Source organism: Arachis hypogaea, chromosome 11 (assembly GCF_003086295.3).
Source record: "Arachis hypogaea cultivar Tifrunner chromosome 11, arahy.Tifrunner.gnm2.J5K5, whole genome shotgun sequence".
In the NCBI taxonomy this organism is placed as follows: domain Eukaryota; kingdom Viridiplantae; phylum Streptophyta; class Magnoliopsida; order Fabales; family Fabaceae; genus Arachis; species Arachis hypogaea.
In genome coordinates, this window is record NC_092046.1 from 3297722 (window position 1) to 3312362 (window position 14641).

General features: G+C 32.2%; 1 long non-coding RNA gene and 1 pseudogene across 1 annotated transcript; one reads left to right on the top strand and one right to left on the bottom strand.

Moving 5' to 3' along the window:
• Window positions 1–4221: 4221 nt before the first annotated feature.
• LOC112723998 (peptidyl-prolyl cis-trans isomerase FKBP62-like) lies at window positions 4222–5292 on the top strand (annotated as a pseudogene).
• Window positions 5293–12402: 7110 nt separating this feature from the next.
• Window positions 12403–13933, bottom strand: LOC112723737 (uncharacterized). The gene is made up of 2 exons (XR_003163146.2): window positions 13806–13933; window positions 12403–12627 (listed from the first exon to the last, which is right to left on the bottom strand). It is a non-coding gene; the product is annotated as an uncharacterized lncRNA (long non-coding RNA).
• Window positions 13934–14641: the final 708 nt, after the last annotated feature.

Here is a 14641-nt window from a genome sequence, read left to right on the forward strand (position 1 = left end):
AGTTCTAGATATGATTAAGTTACCAAATAGAGAGCATCATTTATATAGGAAGGCATAGGTTAATTAATAATTAATTATGGTATCAACATTATTATTATTGGTCAAAAGTCAAAGCAACCGGGAAAGGAACACTTTTTATTTTTTCGTGTGAAAGAGAGAGGTGTATGGCAAGATACTGTGAGAAGAGAAGTGTTTTATATTGCTATGGGTTACATAAATTGAGACACCGATTTGTTTGTATTGTTTTATTTTTTAAACAAACAATTACAAATTGGACGGTCCGATGTGTGTCTTTGAAAATTAAAAAAAAAAATTAATATTAAAATCGGACCGTCCGATTTTTATTTTAAAAAATAAAAAAATTTAAAAGTATAAATCAACCTTTCGATTTGTAATTTATTTTTTTTTCAAATAAATTGAACCGTCCGATTTGAATATTATCAATTAAAAAAAAAACGTCGTAACAAAGAAAAACACCTAATCTTCCAATAATAATATATTACACATATATTTAATCAATATAAAAAAAATTAGCCAGAAAAGGAATCGCCCTTCCACTCTTGAAATATTTATTTTTAAAAATATTTCCAAGTAAAACTGATTGAAAAGTTAAATTATTATTTTTCACTTTTGATTTTTAGGTCACTTGTTAACTAAAACCGAGCATTTATATACTCATATGTACTTGATCTCTTAAAAAAATAATTAAGTGAAGTTTCTATATTATTTTGAGTTGTGTATATTTATATACTGATGATTTGATGATATGAAAGTTTATTACCAGAAAATTAAAGGTGATATTTTATTCTGAAAAAGAGATAGTCCATTTTCCGATCCTAACAATGGAGGAAAACTAAAAATTATTAAGATTTATTTCATATATAGTCATTAGTCCATAATTAGTAGAATTAGAGAATGGCTGTTAGAGATATAATTATTTATATATTTTTTATTAACTTTAACTTTCTAAAAAAAGTAATTTATGATACTTCCAATTCAAAATATATATTCACTTAATTAAGTGCATTATTCTAGATGTACAATAATATTTATATTTGATGATTATTGTTATGCATTGTAGACTTGTATTAGAACTATTTATTCCAAAATCAATACATTCAGGTAAAAAAAAAGATAATATATAAAAATTTAATTTTCTAGACTTTTAATCATAAAAATTTTAATATTATGCCTTTCTGACATAACATAATAAGGGCAATAATAAAACTGCAGTTTGCTAATTACTATTTCCATCCATTTTAACTTGTTGAACTTCTAGCTATCTCACGGATTTACACTTAGCTTTATCATCACTGGTTTGCTGTTCATATTTAATTACAACCTTGATCATAGGATTTTAGTTAATCTTAGAGTAGGCCAATCTCAATAACTTCATAATTATTTGTCCAGAACACGCTTGGAAGATAGCCTAATCTTTAAGACAAAAAATAGTAGTTGATGTATTCAATACATGTTCTTTCACGTTTTTCATCCACTATAGCGAGGATTATTTTAGTAATAGGGACATAAGTCTTTATTAGTAAATGATTTGGACATATTGTTTGACCTTATTTGACAAGTGCTATCTTATATATAGAGAGTTAACATTTTAGTTTAATTATAATGCTTTTTTAATGGGTGTGATCTTTTGTATCTAAAGATAAACAATCATTCGTTTAGAATGTATGGTAAAATATTCTTGTGGTAAGTATGCATGGAATCTTATAGAAATTTGTTAATATTTTAAATTTTAGTTATTTTATTTAGTTACACTACAAAAGACACGGAACATAGCGGCAAAAATTTGTCGGCCGCTCAGTTTACCGCCACAAAACATCTCTGCAGAAGTACCAATCCTTCATGTGCCGCATCATCGGTGGCGACTGCATCAAGAAATGCCGCTAATTTGGATCTTTATCGTAATTTAATTTTTATTTTACCTTTTTTTTTGTCTTATAACCATTCATTTCCCCCAATATTGCAGAAACCCGCAAAGTGAGATTGGGAGCGCATGAAACCCTGGCACTGCTACTCCACCGTGCATCGCTAATCCATCCTCCTCTTTCTGGCGTCAAGCTTTCGACTCTCCTGTACATTGCCTGAAATCCATACCCCCTTATCCACGGTGTCTGAAATCCCTAATCTCCGATTCACCCTGCGCCTTTGTGTGGTTGTGGAGTCGCGCGGCTGCCCTCGGTCCTTCTCTCACCAGCGTCGAACTTTCCCATCTCCTCGATCGTGCGTGAAACCCTTACACCCTCCTCCCCCTGCGTGAAAGACTTCTAAGTACATGACCAAGTACGAGCGTGTCTGGGTACCCGTGCTATCCAAATCAGGTTTCATTCTAACTCCCTGATGTTTAGGGTCTGTGTAGCTTTAGAAAGAATTTGTTGTGTTCAATATTTATCACAAGAATGCCATCTCATGGTTGATTGTTTCGTTTATCTTGTAATCAGTAAGCAGATTTGGGGATAAAAAATGAGATGGTAGTTTTGCAGTTAGAATTGAAAATAGAAGATGAAAAAGAATTAACCTTAGGGTTAAGGTTTTGCTTATTATTTTTTTTCTTTGTGATGACATAAAATGATCATTCTTAAATGGCAGTATGAATGCTCCTGTTATGGTGGAACTGGAGGGGAAAACTAATCCACTTAAGGTAATGCACTTCCTTTTATGTTCTTTTTACTTGATCTTTGCTTCCTTCTTGTAATGTTACGATATTTGAGTACATTGTGACTTTGTGAGTGTTTTCATTGCTTTGTTATGCCAGATGACAAATATTAAATCTCCAAATATGTGTTAGTGTGGTCATATCCCCTAACATTTAGTATTTAGGTTCTTGCTCTGTAGTTTGCTATCCTTGAAATGCATATTATAGTATTTAGGTTCTTGTCCTGTAGTTTGCTATACAGTTGTACAAATAAGTTGCTAATACACAGATGCATAGATTGTTCATATTGTAGCTCAAATTTCACCAGACATTGGTTTATCTTGATCTATCACATCCCATGTGTTTCTCTTGTTTTTATGTTTGGCATGTAAACAAGTTTTACTGTCATTGCATGCCTTCTCCTAGCCTTTCCCTTGAAATATAAGTTCTCAGCTTTAGATATTACACCATAAACTGTAGTTTTTAATTCAGTTTGATGATGACATGGTTATTTTAATATAGAAATGTAGAACTATAGATTTTATTTTGATCTGCAATGAGTAGAATTTTATAAGTTATTTGGAGCACGTTTGTTTGCATTGAATATGCCATGCTGCACATTCTCTTTGTTCCTATGTTATCCTTATTTGTTAATGTGCTGCCAACAGCTTTGATATTTCCTCTAGTTCTGAGCATTTTTTCATAGGTCTAGTTCCAACTATTTTCGTTATATTAATTATTGAAGATACATATTTTGTTTGAGCTCCTCTGTGGTTTCTTCCTTTTACTTAATCAGTCGTTTGATTGCACTAGCTTTGGATTTATTTGAAATGCTATCGGCAAGTGGTTCTGAGACAGAATCGCTGCATACTCTTGGTTCAGATTGTTGGGATCTGAAAAACCCCCCTTTCAATTTGGTCTCAGATTTCAATTTTGGTTCACATTATACCTTTTCTTCTTGATTTGGTTTCAATTTAGTCTTTTATTTTGGTTTTGGTCTTGCCATGAATAGAGGACAAAAGGGGGTGAAGCAAAATCTTGACTTGCAAGACACACCGATATCTCCGTGAAATGTTGCCGCCGCAACGCCAGGCATGTTCTTCTTCTCTTTTAATATGCACAAGCCAAAATAATATAAAATCATGCAGATTGCTAATAATTCTCACCTTCTGAAAATGTCAAGTATGAAGTTTGATCCCCTTAGGCATTGAATAAACTATTGGTGAAGTTTGGGGTGACTCAACCAGCAACAAACACTGCCTAGTTTGCTCTGCTCTTCCATTTCTGATGCAGGTTTAATTAATGACAATGCTTTTATTTTTGTAATGCAAGTAACATTGTATTTGCTACACCTATAGTTGATTTTCAACACAGATTGATGATATTTGCTTTCTTGTTGACCTATGATAATTTGTTGAACTTTCAATTATGTTAGTTATTGTGTTGTATGACTTTAGTGTGTCAATTTGTGAAATTAAATTTGTTTTGGTATTTTAGTGCATATTACTGGTTGAAAATAAGATAGAACCTTTTTAGTACACGGACTATGACTAGGATAGGTTGTTTATAGTATGTACATGTTTGTAGTTATAAAAGGTTTCTCAGTGATATGGTGTCGAATAGGGGTTCACTGTCATCACTCTTGTGGAACTGGTGTGAAGATTGCATGTCAGTAACCTCAGTTATCCGTTGAAAGTGTTTGTAACTGGTGTCATCTTTGTGCAGGGTAAGTAATTAAAGGATGGGATGAAGGCATTAAAACCATGAAAAAGGGGGAAAATGCTCTTTTCACCATCCCTCCTGCGCTAGCCTATGGTGCATCTGGCTCCCCTCCAACTATTCCTCCGAATGCAACACTCCAGTTTGATGTCGAGCTTTTGTCTTGGACTAGTGTAAAGGACATATGTAAGGATGGTGGTATATTCAAGAAAATACTTAAGGAGGGGGAAGGATGGGAAAACCCCAAGGATCCTGATGAAGTATTAGGTATATTGATATTTATCATTTAGTTTATTTCATTTGATTTAGGCCTGCATTATTTAGCTTAGCCGTAACTGATACTGTATTGGTTGATAATATAGTTAAGTATGAGGTTCTTCTGGAAGATGGAAAGGCTGTGGCTAAGTCTGATGGAGTGGAGTTCAGTGTCAGAGAGTGTAATTGCATTTAATTTCTGTCGACAGTAATATATTGTTTCCATTTGTAGTATATCTAAGACTATCTTTTAATCAATGGTAGGTCACTATTGCCCTGCATTGTCAAAGGCTGTTAAAACCATGAAGAAGGGAGAGAGTTATTTTGACAGTGAAGCCACAATGTAAGTTGTCTATAGAACAATTTGGCGATGTCACCATCTTTAGAAGAATTCAATAATATTTTTTATGTTCTCCACTTTGTTACTTAATTGATAATTTTATTGATTTCTTGGATTTGTAGATGGATTTGGTGAGAAAGGGAAGCCAACAGATGGTGATGAAGGAGCAGTTCCACAAAATGCAACAGCGCAGATTACTCTCGAGTTAGTCTCTTGGAAGACTGTGTCTGAGGTAACTGATGACAAGAAAGTGGTGAAGAAGATACTCAGTGAAGGGCAAGGATATGAGCGGCTAAATGAGGGGGCTGTTGTGAAAGGTGACTATTAATCATTGCGAATGTTGATGATTGCTTTATCATTCAGCCAGTCCCTAATATTTATCTAAGAGGGTTTATAATATGCTAGTTTCCTTTTAATGTAACTTGATAGTTATTTAAGAGCTTGATTGACCTGTTGTACACACCTTTTCAATGCGTACTATATGTGCCCACAGCTGTTGCTCTATATTTTGGTTTGTATACTTTTTGAGTTTAGTGCAAAGGATGTATCAGTTAATTTTGTTGTTTTTGCCACAAGTTATATTCAATAGATGAAAAATATTTAGATTTATAGCATTAAAAAAATTCAGAAAAGGCAAAAAAAATTATCTTTAAAATTAAACAAAAAAAATCAGCGTTTTTTAAAAGGAATTTTTTTTAATTTGTATTGAAATTATCAGCGGTTATCGCAAACATTCATAAATTAAAAAACATAATAACATTGCGGCGGTTCGTAACTGTCGGTGAAAATGGACTAAATTCTAATACATGTATATCGCGGTGGTTTAAAAATGCCGCAAAAATTTGATTCAGCGACGGTTGCTGAAAACCACCGCCAAACCCAATCCCGGCGCCCATATCCATGGCGGTCCACTGAACCGCCGGCCTTTGATTTTGCGGCGGTTTAAAACCGCCGCTAATAGAGGAAAAAACCGCCGTTAAGCAGCTTCTCTGTTGTAGTGTTAGAATTACGATTACATTTTATTATTTTGTTACTCAATAAGTTACGATTGGAACTATTTTCAGTAACAATCTTGTTACGTTATCAACTAAGATATCAGTTAATTCTGTTAATTTTAATGTATGGCCCAACAACAAAGTCCACTAACACATCGAAAAATATCCCACCACTTTTACCCCCACTAACCCTAGTTTATCTTTTCATCTTTAGAAGTAGTAAAATAATGCAATTCAACCCACCACTCTCCTCCCACTCCAAACCAAGCTGCTGCCGGAGTAAACCAATCGCGCCGCTGTCTCCTAATCAGTTCCGGTAACACTGCCGCCGCACCAAGAATACACTCGCTAGCTCGACAGCGTTGTAAACCTAGCCCCCAGGAAGGCACCCTTCATGCGCCGTTGCTGCCTCCGCAGAACCCATCTCGCGCGTTGTCGCAGCCTCGCCGAACTAGACTTGTTGCGCCGTTGCTGCCCTGTGCATCCCGTTCCCTCGAGCCATTGCTGCTCGTACACGACCCAATGCTGCGACATCAACCTGGTGCGAACGTGCTCTCCACAAAGCCACTGCCCGCGTCCTTCGTTACCGAAGACCACTGCAACACGCGCGCCAAGGATTGTCAGTAGTCCCTTCGTCGGCAATTGCAACGAATTCCCCCCTCCACCCCCCAGGTAAGGCCACTCATCGGTCCCTTAGGTTTTTTTTCCTTTTCTTTTGTTTAAACTCTCCCATGGATGTTTCTTAATACAGGTTTTCTGATGCTCCTTTTTAATTGATAAATGTTTCTTTGCTCTTTAAATGGATGTTTTTGTACTATAAATTAATGTTTTTTTATTATAAGGTTGCGGATGTTCTTTTTATTTGATGGATGTTTCTTTGTTCTCAACTGGTATAAGGTTTAGGAGGTTTCTTTTCGTAGTTATTGGATATTTTTTTGTATTAGTGATGTTTCTTTTTGCAACAGTAGCACAACACTTGTGTGACGGTGGTCTGCTGACGACTCCAACTAGGCGACAGCAGCTCGAGGGGAGTGGGGTGAGGCGCGATTGCTTCACTTGAGTGACTTCTCCCTGCAACGGAGATGTGACCGGCCGCGAGAATTCCCTCTAGCGGCAACGCGTGCGGCACACTGCGGAGGCGGCAATGCGGCGGTCTACGCGACGGGAGCCGGGGAACTTCAGTAACGACAATGCTGAGAGATTTGTGCGCCTCCAACTTCATCAATTTGGTTCCAATTCACACAATTCAATCTAATAACATACAATTTCACTATAATTAACATAGGGTTCACAAAATTGGATAAACCACAAGGGTTTAGAGTTTTCTTACCTTACCCATTGAAGATTAGGGTAAAACCTAACAATTATCCAAGACTAAATTGCACATAAACCACTAAAATTATCAAAATCACTCAATACTCAAACCAAATTCAAACAAATGAAGGGGTTGGAGAACTAGGCACGAAATTTAGAGATAATCACTACTTTATTTGGATATAATTGAAAAGGACTTCGAGACGAATGCATGGCCGCAAACGGTGCGGCGATCAGAACTCCGAATTAAAAATTATGAAAGAAGGAAGATTGGAACGGGGTTAGGGTTCTTCTTCCCTTTTCCCTCCCTTCACTCCTTCGGCGTGATTTCCTTAGAATTTTGGGGAAGAAAGCTGAGTTCTCTCATTTATACGGTGGGTTTTGGATCCGGTTCAATTGGTTTGATCCGTTGGCCCAATTTTAGAATAATTTTTTTTAAATTAGTGTCAAATTTCATATTTTAAATATTTGTATTCTTTTAACTTATCAAATTTAATTTTTTAATTTCTTTAAATAATAATTAATTTAAACATTGACATAATTAGAGGGGGTGCTGACACGATTATGGACTGTAATTATAGAGCAGTTATTTTGCCTGACTAATCCTTATTATTCAAAATCTGTTTAATGTTAATTATTCAAATTTTAATTTTTTCTAAAAATTTAAAATTAATAATGATTAAATGGAGTTATTTAAGTTCACTGGTTTAAGTGTTAGTTTCCTTTTTTTTTTTTCAGTTAGGGTTCTAATCGATTTAATTCATATTTAAATTCAGCCAATTTTAATTTATACTGCTATACAAAGTGTCTTTTTAGGATAAATTCCAACACATCTTCCAATGGTTCCTCTAGCAAGCACAAAAAATATACCTGCCAAGAGTTTTGACCATACTATATCAATGGATCTATCGATTTTAATGACTTTAGTGGAAAAACTCCAATACTCTTCAACGATCCCTTTAAACGTACATATAATAAGTATATATAGCAAGAGTTTGATCAGTTTTACGATTGGCTATTATCACATATTGGTGCATCGTGCTCGATCATTATTTTATTTGAGCATAGTATACAATCACGCCAAGCATTTCATAAAGGTTAAATTATACGGTTAGTCCCTATACTTTTAATGAAATTGTAAATTGGTTTTTATATTTTAAAAGTTTGTAATTGAATCCTTAAAGATAATTAAAATTTGTAATTTAGTCTCTCGTCGTTCAAAAAATGCTTGATTTAACAGAATATTCTCAGCATATTTTCAAAATATTTTATTAAATCAACATTTTTTGTCCGACGGGGACTAAATTATAAATTTTAATTCTCTTTAGAAATTCAATTACAAATTTTTAAAATGTAAGAATCAATTTGCAATTTTACTGAAAATGTAGGACCAATTATATAATTTAACCTTTCATAAATTTTGATATATATTATAGGAAGATTTTCAAGTATACCGTCATACTGGTGTATCAATAATTTTTAACCGTTGATCTTAATTATATATATTATATATATTTTTTATAATTAAGATCAACGGTTAAAAATCACTAATACACCGGTATGACGATACACTTGAAAATTTTCCTATATTATATATAAAAGTACATGCATGTGAACGTGCAATGATAAATAGAATCAAGTTAGTCAACATAATTATTTGCTAGACTTAGAAGCCAAGTTCTGCAAATCTGCCAAACTTGGGAACATTCCAAGCGTTTTTTTCAACTTTCAACTTTGACTTTCCGAGTGTCTTTCTATTCAAATGACGATTGCAATTTAATAAGAGTAATATTAGATAATTATTTTTTTTAATTAATATCAGTTTTTTTTTAATTATTTTGTTTATCTTAAACTTTAGATCTTAAGTTATAAAATCTTAATTTTAAATTCTAAATTATAAATTTAAACTCTAAAGTTAACTAATTAAAAATTAATTTTTTATACTTTTTCGTTTAATAACATGCAGTTGTAAAAAGTAAACTCTATGCATATAAAAGGGTAAAAAAGGTTCATATTTAAATCTGATTTGTTAGAGGAACTATGATTAAACCAAAGAAGAATATGGCCACATCATAAGCTGGTAATATCTAATAAAAATTAGATGGTAATAGCATGAAATTTTCTTTGGTAATACATAGCATATATTCACATATACCATCAAAATTATATTTATCACCAATTTGTGTTTCTCTTTTTGACAAATATGGAGAATTGAAGTGGGAAATTATGATGCAAAACTAGAACTACCTACTACTTACCCTACTAATTAAGATCATGGTTGGTGGTTGACAACTTTCTTAAATTTTAGTACGTCAAGAAAAAAATTTGCATTAAAGGAAAGGAAAAATATGAGAAGTCAATGGAATATTTATATAAGAGAAATATTAGGGGACCAGCAACTTTTGTGATTTGTAGCCATCAAATAGTCATCAATGATGATTTTAATGGTGTGAGATTGGTGTGAAATTTCATCCAATGACTCACTTTTCTTTGCTGGTTACATGCTGGCCAGAATTTAACAAAGTTGCTGGCCCCCTAGACTTTTTCTATATACAATGTGTACAATAGAGATTTAGAGAGTATTAAAGATATAACCATTAGTGTTATCTTTTTCCATCAAGTGAAGCTTTTGGGATGAGTGGTATCATAACATGGTATTAAAGTTTTAGATCCGAAAGGTTGAGAGTTCATTGTACACATTGTACAAATAGTCCATTGTCCCCCTAGTGGGACTCGGAAAGGAAATAAAAGGAGGAGAGGTAGAAAAAAAAGAAAGAAAGAAAGATTGATAGCATTTAATGTGATATTTTAGACAAAGTGATTGCATAATATATTTTTTTTATTATGGATAAAAGTGTCAAAATAGACTAAGCTTGTTGAGTTATGAGTAAGGTAGTAAATTCGTAGTTTTTACTTCGATTCGATGGACTAGCATTGAATTGTAATTTGTAAAATCGTAAGACGAAAAGTAAATATAATTCGTATACAGAGGCGGAGCCACGCACAAGTCAAGGAGGGCAATGGCCTCCCCCAACTATCAAGTTTTTCTTACAAGTTATACATAAATTTTAGTTTAGCCCCTCTTAAAATTTTTATTTTATTATTTGTTAATTATAATGTTTTTTTTGACTCCTCCCTAAAAGTTAATCTAGCTCCGCCCCTACTCGTATATATATATTTCATAAAATTAATTTAAGGTTAATTCAATATAATATATATATGAACATATCATAATATGTTTTATCAGGATATGAATATGGCTAATTTATCACAAAGCATTGTATGTAGAAACAGAGTTAATCATCGAAAATAAAGTTTGAATATGTATGCCATGTACATCGTGTATAATATCAAATGCATTATTAAATCATCTGTCGATATGGATATGATTACAAGAACATAATTTCAATATATCAACAAAAGAGAATTTAGTATAATATATTTTTAGAACATTAGAGTAGTAACGAAGAAGAACAATCATGTGGCTTGAGGCATGACCGCATGAATAACTGAGAACATCATAAATAAAAACAAAACATAATAGAGAAAAACAACACAACGACAGAATTAGCAAAGCGGTGATTCGCCTAGGCTTATATTAGTGGGGACTAGAGAGACAAAAAAGGTATTTACTGGAATAACATTGACGGTGACAAGCAGCAAACTTTGGTGAGAACAAAAGAGAATGTAGAGACTTAATTATTGAGAGATTGAGCCAAAATAAAAAAAAGACTCCCATGATTAAAATTCCAAGAATCCAAAAGGGGAAGAAATGGCACTTAGGATTTCATCCTTCTTCACCACTAATTGAGCTAAGAAACCATGCTTCTCCTCAGTTTGCTTCCTTAGATGCTACACGACAAGAAAACTACGATTCTAGTAAGTTTGCGTCTTTGCTCGGCGATTCTGCATGAACGGCTACCTTCCAGAACGATGACTAGAATCGAGAAGAGAGGAAGAGATAAAGTCACAAAATCGTGCGATTCAGCGAATTGAATTGCGGTTTTTCTACCTTGGTTATGAGTATAGTAGCTAGAATTTTGATTTAACTCTTAAAATCTTCTGATATTACGATTTTAAATGAGTCAATCAATTTTATGAAATTTGTACTAGGTCTAACAATTTTACAATTTAAATATTGTTAAAATTTTACATTTTATGTATATAATTTACTTTTTCAATTTCATGTAAAATCTCGATTTTCTCTACCTTAGTTATGAGCTCATTTAATTTCCAAAAAAATGATGGACTAAGATGAGAAATTAACTCGTGGATTTTGACGAGGCTGGAAATTAACAAAATAGAAAAGTTTTCAAGAAAGATGAGTATCATTTTAATTTTGGGATTGAATTCTTTCAATTTTTTTTTTTACTTGAGGAAATAAAGTGAGATCTTTCCATACATTTTATTGGTGAAACTAAAAAAATATAAAAAAATATTAAAAAATTAGAGATCACATTTTATTCTTTCAATTAAAAAAAAAAAAAAAAAAGGAGAGAATCCACTCTCTCAATCATTTGCTGTCCCAAGCAGTAGTTTGTCTCGTTCTTTTGTTTTCTTGTGTTTTTTTACCTTTTTGTTGGGCCTATATATGGCCCCTCATATCATAAAAAAATGAAAAAGTCTTAAAAACAAAATGGAGTAGTTCATCAACCCGTCAAAAGCCAAGACGGCAAAAGGTCCAGTCTCATAAAGAGATTCATTCAAGCATAAATGAGCCCAATAAACAACACCGCCAAGACATACATAAGCCCAACGAATTAATAACTCTCAGGTTCGAATTCTAGCAGTGGTGGCCTTGTTAGTGTGTGTGAGTGTGTTTGGTATGGCCAAAAAAAAAAAAACCCAACCGGTAAAATTTTTACTTACCAAAACAATAATTTTAATATACCAAAAACAACCCTCATTTTTTATTTAATTTAAGTTTTAGGATACTTTATGAACAAAAAAAAAAAAAGAAATTTTAGGATATTTGACCAACGAAATTCAACTCCAGTTAGAGAATAGTTAGATTTGGCACACAAAAAACTTCATTGATGGACACAAGTTAGTTTTTCTTTTTGTATGGTTAATTTTATTAGCGCGTGATCAGTTTTGATAGTTTACTCAAATAAAGATAAAGAAAGATAAAAAAAAAAATAGGTTGGTTAGCAAAAATGGATTGAGTCCTATTACGAAAATTAAAATACAATAATAAAAAAAATTAAGGCCGTATAATAAAATAGTAGCACAACAGTGTATGTATAAGTTGTTTGACATTATTATTATTTCATGGGCGTGAATTAGAGCCAATCTTTGGGGCTGGAGGAGCCTTTATTGCGTGATCTTGCACACGACCAAAATTAAGATTACTCCTGTTACAAACATTATAATATTCACCATTAGATACAAAGAAACTTAGACATAAAATGTAAGAAAATGTATGTTACATATAAAATCATTTAACAAGAGTTTTAACATAGTAATAGAATAGTACGTAGAGACATACTCTAACGCAATAAACAAAATATACTAAGATAAAAAAAAAGAAGGATTAGTTTGACTACTATGCTCTAAAGGGAATCACTCTCCTTTATTTATAGTAATAATAGAGAGGACAATATCATTAGCTTCAGGGAACAACAACAACCACAACAACAGAGTGATAACATTAATTTGCCTAAGGGATGGTTTTCAGATGAAGTATTAAAATTTTTATAATTAGAAGAGTTTAATTCGATTTTTGTTATCTTTAATTTTTTCTAAATAGAAGTTCAATTTTCAGAGGATTAAGTTTTTTTTTTGCCTAAATTACACAAGGTAATAAGATGAACTCATATAGATTGTTGGCTTTTTTATGTGAGAAGTATTGTTAAGATATAACAAAATTACTTGGGTATAAAAGATTCAGTTATATTCTAAGATTACTGATACTCTTTCATATACATGATGATAACAATATATATGTTCATTTTAATATGCCTATGTTACCGTAACTATGATGTTTTAAAAAATATTGTTAAAATTAAAGTTAAATGTTTTTTTTTAAATTATTTAGCAACGTTTTTTAAAAAATATGGTTAAAAAAAGTATTATTAAAATATATAAAAAAATACTTTAATTTTAACGCTTCATAACTTCTATAATCACTATAAACATAGCCATACTAAAATTCATCGTATATATTATATAGGTTTAATTACTCTATTGATTTTTACAGTTTTCCGAAATTTTCAATTAGGTACTTATAATTTTTTTTCTTTTAATTGGGTCTTTGCACTAAATTTTTTTTTCAATTAAGTTTCTCTTGACAGTAATTGACTTAATTTTATAAGGATCTAACTAAAAAAAATTGGTGCAGGAACTCAAATGAAAAAAAAAAAGTGTAGGGATCCAATTAAAAAAAAATTTTGGTGCAAAGACTCAATTAAAAAAAAAAAAAAATACAAAGACCTAATTAAAAATTTTGTGAAATTATAAAGATCAAACAGAATAATTAAACCTATTATATATGTAGGTATCGTAATTAAAGAGTAGTGTAATTATTATTTACCTAGCAGCAATGGTAGGATGGAAAAGAATCAGAAAGAGACAGAAGAAGCGCAAAAGATACCACAAAAGCTTCATGTATGTGTATGTCTCAGAGTACATAAGGGAGTTAGTAATGGCGATATAAATTTTGTTGAATGAATGATGTGATATATAGCTAGCTTGTAATATATATACTATTGCATGTATCGTGAGAAAGTCTTAGTCAGCAAAGGAAGATGGTTGAACATGTTGAGTTCCAAAGTAACGTTGAATCTTAGCCAAAAGGGAACCGCGTTATTGAGAATATTAGCCATCTCTTGTGGCTGCTTATTATATTCTGGCTCATTATGTAGTTACTAATAGTGGACACTAGTATTTTTACCCCTGAAAAATTACGGGTATATTTAGACTAAAATTAACTATGATAAAATATAATAAAAATATCTAAAATATTTAATTGTAATGTAGAATAAAAATAATAAAAAAATAAAAATAGTAATAATAAAAAATAACATGCTATTTTAAATTTGAGAAAATTTTTTTGAATACAATATTTGTTGTGCTATTTAAAACATGCCCTTCTTTATTGTGAATAAGAATTTTTAACCCCTTCTTACTTCGAACACGAGATATAGCAACATAAAGTTGTCCATGACTAAACACGGGTTTAGAAAGATACACTCCAACATTGCTAAGAGATTGTCCTTGACTTTTATTGATGGTCATGGCATATGAGACAACAATAGAAAATTGTCTCCTATCCAATTTGAAAGGCCACGGTGATTGAGAAGGAGACATGCACATGCGTGGGATTAAGACCTTTTTGCCAAGATAGCTTCCAACTAATACTTCTGCTTC